The sequence below is a fragment of the Hyperolius riggenbachi genome, chromosome 5 (assembly GCF_040937935.1).
Source record: "Hyperolius riggenbachi isolate aHypRig1 chromosome 5, aHypRig1.pri, whole genome shotgun sequence".
In the NCBI taxonomy this organism is placed as follows: domain Eukaryota; kingdom Metazoa; phylum Chordata; class Amphibia; order Anura; family Hyperoliidae; genus Hyperolius; species Hyperolius riggenbachi.
The window spans coordinates 359,106,925-359,120,224 of NC_090650.1; the positions used below are offsets into that span (position 1 = coordinate 359,106,925).

The 13,300-nt window shown below is 47.6% G+C and overlaps 1 protein-coding gene across 1 annotated transcript in view; it reads right to left on the reverse strand.

Annotated features, from left to right (window-relative positions):
* The window catches only part of NCOA2 (nuclear receptor coactivator 2), a 372,516-nt gene extending 369,099 nt beyond the window's left edge, over positions 1 to 3,417 (reverse strand). The window contains exon 1 of the mRNA XM_068237481.1: positions 3,309 to 3,417. The gene's annotated coding sequence lies outside the window, so the exon portion shown is untranslated. The remainder of the gene's footprint in view (positions 1 to 3,308) is intronic.
* Positions 3,418 to 13,300: the final 9,883 nt, after the last annotated feature.

The following is a 13,300-nucleotide window of genomic DNA, read 5'->3' on the forward strand; positions in this document are numbered from 1 at the left end:
GCCTATAGCTTTACACTGCACAGAAGTGCAACTCCGCACTTTGATCAATTTTCAACATATTCCCTGCTAGAATCCATTGGAAATTGGTGTGCAGTATATGGTAGGAATAGATTCCTTCTGAAAGAAATCAATCGTTTTGTAACATTGGGTGGAAACTCACAAGTCTATGGCTAGCTTGAGAATAAAAGGTTATCAGTGGTTTTCACTTGTACAGTAGAATTCCATTATAGTAAACTCTAAGGGACCTGGCCAAGTAGTTTACTACATCAGAATTCGTCATATATTTTAAATTTATACAGGTGCATTGGTTGGGACCCAGGTACAGAGTCTACCATAGCCAGAGGTTTACTATATCAGAGCTTACTAGAACGAGATTCTACTGTAACAATGTTTCAATGCACCACCGAATTACAGGACACACACTAGCAACAAAGTCACCACATTATAATTGTGGTGGTTCTTGCATATTGCTGTGATGTGTGTGAAAAGTCTCTGGCCCATATGTAGTTACAGTAACTTTTGCTCCTGAGTTTTCTCCTAGATCATTTTCATCTACTATTTAAAATATCTTTGTCACTTTCCAAATAAAGAAGTACCAAAACGTAGATTAAAAAAGGTACTACCAATACTATTTTGAGCATTTTCTTGCTTGCTGCTACCTTAAAATACATTTTATTGACAAGTTTGAAAATATCACCTGGGAGAAAACTCCGTAGAAAATGGGAATTGCATATGGGTCTCTGAGTTGCAGGAAGTCCCCACCCACCCAAGGGAGCTCTCCATAAAAACTAAACCTCAGTTTGCCAGGTCTGAGCTATCCATGGAAGTGACTGACGACTGCCAAACATTACAGCATGAAGCTCCCAAAACACACCAATAATACAGAATCCTCCACTACCTGTAGGCTGAAATACAGCACCGCCACAACCTGACAGTTGCCTAATTGACATTTCCTATACAGTATAATAAAACCCCTGTGTCTCTGAGTCCTCCTGTGTCTATGCTTCCAGACTTGACAGTTTGCTGTCTGAGAACCTTATTGCATTGTGGGAAATAACAGCTTTTTCCAACTGACAAACAAGCAACATATACTTCGGACAGTGGTAAGGGACGGGTGAGTGGGAAGCATCAGTATGCGCTTTGCCGAGGTATAGCGGCCGTGGCCTAGCGCCCGTTTTTCAACGGGCGGCCTTTTTACTGGTATTATTATAATATGTAAAAGCTATAATAATCGTGAAATGCATTGTGATAGATAGATAATTTTTATTTTTTTTTAATCAAATGTTGGCGCTAGTCTAGTTTAGGGGGACCCAGCAGGAGACCTCAGGGTGGGGTCACACTTGCAGCCTAACAAAAAAAGTCAGCGTTTTCCCGATTGCAGAAAACCGCACATTGCTCCCAGAGCACTGCAAGTGTTCATTGGGAAGCATTATGTGTGAAAACGCCCACGATTTTTGGCGAGTATGACCCTAGCTTTATAGGGAACAGTTCTCCAATCACAGGACCCTCTACAGCACAGAGCATTGAGATAGGCTGAATAGTGTGGGTGCAGTTTACTACAACCTGACACCTAAGAGTTTAAGAGGGTGCTATCCACCCAATCACATTACACAAAATGTATAAATGAGGTTTCCTGCTGGGTCCCCTAAACTAGAATAAAAAAAAGCAAGTGTCACAGGAAATCATTACACAGCCAATTAACACAATTCTTGATATGTCCTTCATAAAGTATATACACAACCAAAACACTAATAGCAAAATAAACTCCATCTCTGTGACAGACCGCATTCCAGCATTTCCACCATTAGCAACACAACAAAAACACAAAACATTTATATCACGCTTTTCTCCTGGCAGACTCAAAGGGCCAGCACTGCAGTCACTAGGGCGTGCTTAGTAGGCAGTAGTAGTGTTTGGGAGTCTAGCCCAAGGACTCCTTATTGAATAGGTGCTGGTCAGTACACTATCCAGCCACTACCAAGGTGCTCCCATCTCAGGGAAACTTGTGGCAAGCCCAACCATTCCCTAATGGCAGCCTCCAATCACAGGTGTCATGGGCGGCCTATCAATCCTGTGCAGCAGTTGCAGCTTCATCCTGATCCTAGGCAATGCATGAGCTCCAATTATAGATACCTTATAGCCCCAATGCCAGAAAGTCCTGGCAGCATGCAGTTCTCACCCAGGGAAGCCCTGGCAGTATGAGACACCTCTCTCAAGTAGCATGCACTCTCAAGTAGCATGCATCCCCTTTACACAGCACCCAGCATCTTACTCCTGACTCAAGCTCTGCTAGCAAGCCTGTCTTCTATCTAGGCTACACTGACAGCATGCTGCTCCTTTCTCTACCAAGTAGCACAGAAGTGGCTTGCTCTCTGGCAGCTTCTCTCCCATCAGGCAACATCTGCAGCATGCAGTCCCTCTAGCAAAGGCAGCTCCCATCACCTAGGCAGCATGCAGTCACTCTATCTGCCAGCAAGCAGCCCCCTATGTCTCCTTACAGGCAGCACTGGGCTGGCAGCATGCACCCCCCCCCCAATCTCCCAGCAAGCAGCCTCCAGTGCCCCCCAGCAGGCACCATGCAGCCACTCTGTGCCCCCAGCAGGCACCATGCAGCCACTCTGTGCCCCCCAGCAGGCACCATGCAGCCACTCTGTGCCCCCCAGCAGGCACCATGCAGCCACTCTGTGCCCCCCAGCAGGCGCCATGCAGCCACTCTGTGCCCCCCAGCAGGCGCCATGCAGCCACTCTGTGCCCCCCAGCAGGCACCATGCAGCCACTCTGTGCCCCCCAGCAGGCACCATGCAGCCACTCTGTGCCCCCCAGCAGGCACCATGCAGCCACTCTGTGCCCCCCAGCAGGCACCATGCAGCCACTCTATCTGCCAGCAAGCAGCCCCCTCTGTCTCCCAACAGGCAGCACTGAGCTGGCAGCATGCACCCACCCCCAAATCTCTCAGCCAGTAGGCAGCCCCTCTGTCTCCCTGCCTTTGACCCCCCCCCCCCCCCGGCCGGCACGCACCATGCAGCCCCCTCTATCTCCCAGCATGCAGATTCCTGTGACCCCCAGCAGGCACCATGAAGCCTCCTCTCTTAGCATGCAGCCCCCTCTGTCTCCCAGCATGCAGCCCCCTGTGCCCCCCGGCAGGCAACACTGGCAGTCCCTCTATCTCCCAGCAGCCACAATGACAACACGCTGCAGGCTGCTGTACACTCACGCATGGTGCCTGTGCTCTGTCCCACCCCAGCCCCTCAGCCTGTAGGGCGGCCACAGATCACAGCACAGCTCGGAACTCTGATCACACAGCTTACCGGCTCACTGAAGAGCGGCCACAGCTATCCGGGCTTCCCAGGGAGAGATCAGATACACGGCCGCCATATTCCCTCATCCAGCAGGAGAGTCAGGCTTGTTTATCCCGGGATCCTCCTCCAACAACTGGATCCCCTCCTTCCCCACCCTCCCGGGCCAGCACCTCCTCCGCCCCCTCCCCTAACCACAGCCATATCCTCTGCTGCATCCTGCCTGCCTGCACTGACATCGCACTGCTGCATGCTTACTACATCACACTGATTATCTATATGCCGAATGTCAGCTTCTGATGCTTAGCACCACACTGCTGCATCCTGCCTGCATGCACTGACATCACACTGCTGCATGCTGCTGCTACCTGACCACCAACAGCGCTAATATCTCTGCCAAAATGTCAGCTTCTGATGCTAGCACCACACTGCTGCATCCTGCATGCCTGCACTGACATCACACTGCTGCATGCTGCTGCTACCTGACCACCAACAGCGCTAATATCTCTGCCAAAATGACAGCTTCTAATGCCAGCACCACACTGCTGCATTCTGCCTGCATGCACTATCACACTGCTGCATGCTGCTGCTAGCTGAACGCCAACAGCACTGATATCTCTGCCGAATGTCAGCTTCTAATGTTATCACCACACTGCTACATGCTGCTGCTACTGACCACCAACAGCACTGATATTTATCTGCTGAATGTCAGTTTCTAATGCTAGCACCACACTACTGCATCCTGCCTGCATGCACTATCACACTGCTGCATGCTGCTGCTAGCTTACCACCAACAGCACTGGAATGTCAGCTCCTAATGTTATCGTCACACTGCTGCATGCACTGACATTACACTGCTACATGCTGCTGCTACTGACCACCAACAGCACTGATATCTCTCTGCCGAATGTCAGCTTCTAATGGTAACACCACACTGCTGCATCCTGCCTTCCTGCACTGACATCACACTGCTGCATGCTGCTGCTAACTGACCACCAACAGCACTGATATCTCTCTGCTGAATGTCACCTTCTAATACTAGCACCACACTGATGCATGCACTGACATTGCACTGCTACACGATGCTGCTACTGACCACCAACAGCACTGATATCTGTCAACCAAATATCAGCTACGAATGCTAGCACTACACTGCTGCATCCTGCCTGCACTGACATCACACTGCTGCATGCTGCTGCTAACCGACCACCAACAGCACTGATATCTCTGTCGATTGTCAGCTTCTAATGCTAGCACTACCCTGCTGCCTCCCTGCACTAATATCCCACTGCTGCTAGCTGACCACCAACAGCACTTATATCTCTCTGCCGAATGTCAGCTTCTAATGCTTGCACCACACTGCTGCATCCTGCCTGCACTAACATCACACTTCTGCTAGCTGACCACCAACAGCACCACTGATATCTTTCTGGTGAATGTCAGGATAACGGCCAATTTGTAATGCTGGATCTGGAGACCAAGAGGCCAGAGTTGAGTACTGTGCGGCCCACTGCGCATCTGCCGGGGGGGGGGGCACCCTAGAATAGATCTGTGGCACATGCTGTGGATCTATGCGGCTAGCGACACACCTGCTGTGGGCATCCTGCTTGCCAGTACTTATCACTGTGGGCACAAATCCTGCCATCACTGATCACTGTGGCCATTGCTGCTTTCCATCTCTGACCTTACTATGGTCATGCTGCCTTCCAGCACTAACATCACAGTGGCCCTACTGCCTCCCAGCACTGACATCACTGTTACCATGCTCCCTACCGGTAATGGCCAAGCTGCCTTCCAGCACTGACATAGTGGCCATGCTGCCTCCCAGCACTGGCATGCTGTCTGGCAATATTCACAATACTGTGGGCATGCTGCCATTATTGACATCACTGTTGGTGTGCTGCCTGACAGCACCATTAGCATGCTTCCTCTCAGCACTGCCATCACCATGTGCATGCTTCCTCTCAGCACTGCCATCAACAAGGGCATGCTTTCCTTCCAGCACTGACATTGCCATGAGCATACTTCCTCCCAGCACTGCTATCACCGTGGGCATGCTTCCTTTCAGCACTCACATCACCATGTGCATGCTTCCTCTCAGCACTGCTATCACCGTGGGCACGCTTCCTCTCGGCACTGCTATCACCGTGGGCACGCTTCCTCTCGGCACTGCTATCACCGTGGGCACGCTTCCTCTCGGCACTGTTATCACCGTGGGCACGCTTCCTCTCAACACTGCTATCACCGTAGGCACGCTTCCTCTCAGCACTGCTATCACCGTGGGCACGCTTCCTCTCAGCACTGCTATCACCGTGGGCACGCTTCCTCTCAGCACTGCTATCACCGTGGGCACGTTTCCTCTCAGCACTGCTATCACCGTGGGCACGCTTCCTCTCAGCACTGCTATCACCGTGGGCACACTTCCTCTCAGCACTGCTATCACCGTGGGCACGCTTCCTCTCAGCACTGCTATCACCATGGGCACGCTTCCTCTCAGCACTGCTATCACCGTGGGCACGTTTCCTCTCAGCACTGCTATCACTGTGGGTGTGCTTCCTCTCAGCACTGCTATCAAACCTGGGGCATGCTTCCTCTCAGTACTGCTATCAAACCTGGGGCATGCTTCCTCTCAGCACTGCTATCACTGTGGGCATGCTTCCTCTCAGCACTGCTTTCACCATGGGCATGCTTCCTCTCAGCACTGCTATCACCATGGGCATGCTTCCTCAGCACTGCTATCACTGTGGGCATGCTTCCTCTCAGCACTGCTATCAAACCTGGGGCATGCTTCCTCTCTGCACTGCTATCACCGTGGGCAGGCTTCCTTCCAGCAGACATCACCATGTGCATGCTTTTTCCCAGGACTGCCATCACCATGGGCATGTTTCTTCTCAACACTGCCAACACTGTGGGCATGCTTCTTTCCAGCATTGGTATCACTGTGGGCTTGGAGGAAGCAACATTATCAGATCTTGAGTCAGCGGGTTGCTAGGCACCCGAGAGAATTCACCGCCAGGAGAATCGGGTGCAGGATACAGCCGGTATGGCTTATCCTGCTGATGCACAAGGTGTGTCTGTGCGCTGCTATAGCCGTAATTCCTATTTGATGCACCACAGCTTCCAGCATGTCGCCATGGGGGAGGGGGGGGAGGGGTGTTGAGGAGGAACCAGAGGCGCCACACCTATATTACTTGGGCCTTACTTTACCTTATTATACCATATCTAGTACTGTGTCTGTAAGCATCAAGTTACAACATTTTGACCATATTTTATCAAGTTTGTTTGGACAGTTTATACACTTTGTAAAGCAGGGAGAGATTTATTAAACATGATTACAGTACTCATTCTTTGGTTGGTAGCCCAGTGCAACAATATAACTTTTTTTTAGCTGTCTAGGATCGAATTGTAGTTTATTGTAGGTTCAAATTGTAATAGGCCAAACTATACCTCCCTTTATAGATACTCCTTTGCATTGTAGCTTATAGCTCTTGATATTTGTATTGGACTGTATTTATGTATTTCTTTTTCTTATATTAAAATATTAAAAGTAGATATTTTATTTTTGATTTACCTTTACATACTTACCTATAATAGATTTTTTTACCTAATGAGGCCATAAGAGTTTGACAACGTGCTAAATGTCTTCTTGACAGTTAACCATTCACCTATGTCCATCAATACCACAGAATCTTCTTTTATAGTTGACACATTTGTTGTGCCTCTCTTGTGAACAAGTTTTGTGTCAGTTATAGTTTCTGTAGTTCCTAGTTTATACACACTGTGCCGTTTGTTGGAGCCATACGCCATGGTCACCTACTTTGCAGCCAGAGGGTGGCATTGGCAGAGCAACAAAGACCTCATGACCACAATTAGTAGTAGGTTGGCAATCCCAGGCCTCTTACCACTGTCCGCTAAAGTGGTTGTTTATGAGTTTGGCAATCCTAAAAGTTTGTATGTTGTACTCATTCTTACACACCCCAATTATTTGTCGTAATACACCAAGTTAGCTACCTGAGTGTTCTCTGTCTTTGTATATATAATGGTTGCATGATACAGAACAGCAAAACCTGATTTCAAAGAACAGCCAGAGTGTAAGAGAACAGAATACTGTAGGTAATTATAAAAACTTACCTGAAGCAAATAAAAAAAAAAGATACTTCAGTAGTAGGAAGCCTCTAGTCTACTCTTACACCCCAACACTCCAGCACTGGGTCCCTCTAAACTATTTGACAAGAGCTTGATAAATATGGTCTCGTAGTCACAGTCTCACCATGTACAAGCAAATCCGTACTGGGCATGTGCGAGTAAGGTCTATGCATGCCCAAAACAAAGCCGCATGGCTTTCTCCTCTGTGCGTGAGCGGCTCCATCTTTCTGGGCATGCTCTGACCATACTCATGCATGTCCAGCCTGAATGCGCCAATACAAGACTAAAAGCACAGCCAGAAGAGAGAGATCTTGAGCAGCAGCGGTGGTCTCAAGGAGGATCTCAGAAGCCTCTGGACAATTCAGAAGCTTCCCACTACTAGGTAAATTCCTTTTCTGGATGCACTCCATGCACACAGTTCTTTCAGCTCCATTATTGTTTTCTGTGCTTATGATCCAGTTACTATTGTGACCCAGCCCGACTGACTACCCTTAATCTACTGCTCCTGTTAACTGACCTGGGTTTTTCACCTTTGATTTCTAACTCCTGGTGTATATCAGATGGTTTGACTATCCTTGATCTTCAGCTTTTGATGTTACCTGACTCATCTGAATATTCTTCATCTCAGTTTGACACCTGTCCCTGACTTCTGCCTCAGCCTTTGATGTGCCATTTAAGGTAACCAGAAGTCCTGAGGTCATCCTTTCTCAGCCAATACCGACCTTGCCTGTCAGTATTGACCACAAGTCAGAAAATAATCCAGTGGCCACTAAGGTTATCAATCCATTAATCACTGCGGTGGGATGTTCTGGTGAAGACCAGAGGCTTCTTAAGCCTGGTATACGTGGACTGTTGCCCAGAAGGAATAGCCGACCGATGGCATGAAGCAAGCGGAACAAGTGTATAAGGTTTTAGACTCTGCACCCTGAATGAGCCCACTTTACACGGTGATGACTAGCCTGACAAGCTTTAACCACTTCCCCTCCCGTGGGACAAGTAGCTACGCCCCTGAAAACTTCACTTTAGCTCCCAGGGATGTAGATAATTGCCTTTCTGTTACCGTGAGCAGCATGGGCAAGCACGCGCATGACCCTGGCAGGGCACAGTCACTTTCTGCTAGCACAGAATGCCAAGCAGATAGGAGACTGTGTGGAGACATCTTGTGGACAAAAAAAATTACATTAAATTACAAAATAAAATTCCTATACCTATTATACAATACAATAATATATCTATAGCGCTTTTCTCCCATAGGACTCAAAGTGCTTAGGCTCTCTCAGATTCAGTAATTGATAGCAGGATGAAGTATTCACACAACAAAAGTTATATTTCTGCAAATGCCAAACTGAACAGGTAGGTTTTCAGTCTGGATTTAAACACGTCCAGGAATGGAGCTGTCCTGATCTGTTGAGGTAAGGAGTTCCAAAACGTAGGGGCAGCATGACAGAAGGCTCTGGGACCAAAAGTTTCCAAGTGGACTCTGGGTATGACTAGATTATTAGAACCTGTGGATCTGAGAATGCGGGGATTGCTACGCAGCTGCAACATTTCTTTCAGGTATCCAGGGCCCAGATTATTCAGTGATTTAAATGTCAGTAGGCCGATCTTGAATAGGACGCTCCATTCTATAGGTAGCCAGTGAAGGGAGTGCAGGACTGGCGTTGTGTGGCAGTGACGGGGTTGGTTGGTTGGTTAGCAAGCTGGCAGCAGTATTCTGTATCAGCTGTAGGCGGTACAAGACCTTTTTGGAAGGTAGTCCAGTCGGTGTCACGATTGTGGAACTTTCTCCGTGATCAGCGCACAACGCGTGCGCTGACACGGCGGAAATCCTCCACAAGCGTATATTTGCAGGCACCCAGCAAAAGGTGCTACACACCTGTAGAGGGAAATTCCTGTCGGCAGATGGCGCTGGGGAGTGCAGAGGAACCAATCCTCTGTACCTCCACAAGTGCCAGACAGGAATTGTACGAAGCGCAGAACGCAATCGCAAGAGAGGCCATTGCGAATGAGATTGAGCAAAGGGATAGGTTGTATGTGTGTGCGCCAATCCAGTCGCCAACCCGCGACCGCAAACAAACAGCAGATACGAAATAGGAACGCGATCGCGAGAGGTGCGATCGCCAGACGTGACACAAGGCAGATCAGAATAGAATACGAGGGTAGCAAAGGCACAGCAAATACAATAAGGAGATACGGAAAATAACAACGCTAGCTAACCGCGAACACCGCACTCATTCGCAACAGTGCACGCGGTTATGCGCGATCTCCACGTGATAAGCACAATAGAGACAAGCACGCCTAACTAACCATAAACAGACAAACATGAAACAGAGGACGCGAGCGCTTGCTTAACGGTTACCTCACCGAGCCTGCAGCAAGCGTAGCGGACAAGACAGACACACGAAAAACAGGAACTAGGCAGAAAGGATCCACCGCTCTTCCGCCAGAGCAAGTGTGATCCAAGCAGGAACACAGATCAGAAAGATCCACAGCCGCTAACGGCTAGTGCGATCTAAACAAGACAGAGCGATTCGCTATCAACCGCCGCTGGTGACAGCGCAATCGCGACAGACAAGACAGAACAGAAGGATCCCCAGCGCTCGCAAAAAGTAGCTAGCGCGATCCCAGGAGACAGAACAGAAGAGATAGCTGGTAGCAACCGCTGCACCAGCTATACTCCAAGAACAGAGATCAGAACCATTTCCTGTCAACCACCATAGGGACAGGACAATGGCAAACCGGCAAGACAAGACAGAACAGGCAATACAGATAATACAACCTGACTGGGCTAGAAGGGGAGCCTAAAGCAACCCCCAGGAATTAACTATACTAGATAGCAATGGCTGACACTCCAGCAGTGTCCATCAGGAACAGACCATGGAAGGGAAATGTCCAGCAAAGCATTCTGGGAAACATAAAGCTCTTATAGTGCCAGTCATCAAAGAAGGCAGGTAGGGGATTTGCATAACGAATGTATGCAAATTCCCCAGCAAGAGAACAGACCAGAAACTTGCAATGGAAAGACAGGTCTCTGTTCCAGAGACCTGCAGCCCACAGACTAGTGGAATGGACAAACAGCTGTCTGCCTGTGCAGCCAGCTGAGCGGATCATCACAGTCGGGAGGTAATGAAGGCATGAACTAAAGTTGGTAGATCTTCTGGGGGGATGAGGTGCTTGATTTTTGCGATGTTCTTAAGGTGAAAATAGGATGATTTCACCACAGCAGAGATGTGAGTTCTGAAGTTTAAATCCCCATCAATTAGAACTCCCAGGCTACGCACATGATCAGAGCTGTGTAGATCTGTGCCTCCTATTCCCAGTGGTGAAGACTGCAACTTAAGGTGTTTTGTTGCCATGGGCTGCCCTCCGATCAGAAGGACTTCAGTTTTGTCTGCATTTAGTTTCAGCCATTAACCCGTCTGCTTCTCCCCAAACCACATATTAACACTAACTACCTCCTGCTACTTCCATCTCAAAAACATTTCCAAAATCATTCCCTTCCTTTTACAAGAAGCAACTAAAATGCTTATGCATGCCCTAATCATCTCCCGTCTCGACTACTGCAACATCCTACTCTGTGGTCTACCAATAAGCAGACTGGCACCTCTCCAATACCTACTAAACTCAGCGGCCCGTCTCATCCACCTCTCTTCTAGATCCTCTGACGCAGCCCCTCTCTGCCAATCCCTCCATTGGTTACCAGTTGCCCAAAGGATCCAGTTTAAACTTCTCACGCTTGCATACAAAGCTCTACACAAGCTATCGCCTCCATACATTTCCTCTTTAATCTCCAGATACCTCCCCGCCCGGACCCTCAGTTCCTCACAGGAGACTCTTTTGTCCTCCAGCCTAGTCACCTCCTCTCACTCTCGCATCCAAGACTTCTCACGGGCTATCCCTTTCCTTTGGAACTCTCTCCTTCAGCCGGTTCGTCATGCCACGAGTCTGGAAACCTTCAAACGTACTCTGAAAACACACCTGTTCAGACAAGCTTATAATTTGCTATATGTAGCACTGAAGGCACACTGGCTCACCCACAAAACCTTGTGTTTCCTTCCGTTTTGTTTCCTCCCCACTACCCTCTCTAGATTGTAAGCTCGCAAGGGCAGGGACCTCCTCCTAGTGTTTCTCATACTGCTGTAATTTTAACATATGTACATGTACCAACAACACATTAACTATGTATGTATTTATTCTATTCAATGTCATGACTGTACAGTGTCTTGTATTTCTTATGTATATTTGTTCCCCATTATTTGTTTGTACTATGTACAGCGCTACGGAAGATGTTGGCGCTATATAAATAAATAATAATAAAAAAAATAAATATATATATATATATATATATAGATAGATATATAGCGATACGTACATTGTTACCTTAGGGTGCTTTCTAAATCTGTATGCCATGAGGGTGTTTTACTGCTATTCTTCAAATAAAGGGCTTGTAGTTAATGATACAGTATAATGAGAAAACAGAAAATGGAAAAAATACACCTTCATTTCCAAATAAAGTATTGTCACCATATATTGTAATAAGTACACAATTTAAATGCAATAATATAATAAGTGGGACAAATGGGCAAATAAAATGTCTAGGTTTAATCTACAGTTTAGAAGATTATAGACATATATTTTACAGCCATGGTAATAGATTCAGAGGTGGATTACACGTGATTCTCCAGACATATTTGTGTAAGTCCTGGTCTGTTATTTCTTATTTACCAGGTGAAGTGCAATATTACGACGTTTCTCGTAGCAGCATTGGGCCCAGTCTAAGGCCTGGAAACCACTAAAAAGTGCTAAGCGCTATTGCTAGCGATTTGTGATAGCGTTTTGCAAGCGATTTTGGGAGCATTTTCCCTTCTCCTATACAATTAATTAGAATGGAAACACTTCCAAAATGCTGCATGTCCTGCGATTGTGATTTCCTTAATCGCAATCGCTCTAGTGTAATCTGTCCCATCCATTTACATTGGCAGAGCGCTTAGAAAAAAAGCTAGTGGTTGAAAGTGCTCCCTAAACGCTCAAAAAACTGCATATGCCAGTTGCATGTTGGGCTGAAGGGGAGTCACACGTCACATGACATGGGTTCTCAGTTGCTAGAAGCTCACGTCCCATAGCTGAAGGGCTCACAGACAATTTCTGAGAGTGCTGGAGCCCTTTGCACAGGCAGCATTCCGATAAGAAAATCAGATGCCATTCTGTGGCTTTCCTAGATTCACAGTGATTATCACTGTAATTGTGGTGCCCTTTTCTATTGCTGCAATCTTGTCTGAGTTTTAAAGCAATCGCACTGCTTGCTGCAGTTTTCCTATGATTGCACTTCAGTAGTAGTCTATGGCAGTGCACAAAAAACGCATAACAAGCAAGACACTCTGCCATTTTCACACACTTCATCAATGTGGCATAAAACCCCACCCCCTCAAAAAACAAAACAAAAAAAAAACACAATTATGCCATACAGAACATCGATCGCAAGAAAGTCACGCTGCAACGTACTGGAAATCACAGTTGGAAAAAAAACTGTGAAATTGTGATCAGGCATTACCCGGCAGTAGAGGACCACAATCTGTCACGTTTGAGCGTGGCTGTGCTCAGATGCGACTCCATGGAGGACCGACTGTACAGCGCTGGTACTGAGCACTAGCAAGTGCCTGGCCGGTGCAGGAGAGCAGCTGCCTTCCTTGAGCCACCATTCATGCTCATCACTTCCCTGCTGCTTCTTTCTATTGCATATGAGTGGAGTAATGGGGTCTTCATAGGCAGATTCAAATAAGCCCCTAAGAGAAATTCACAAACAGTAATTTCTACCTGGACCATTTTTCTTTTCATTTTCCACCATGCATTTCCATTGG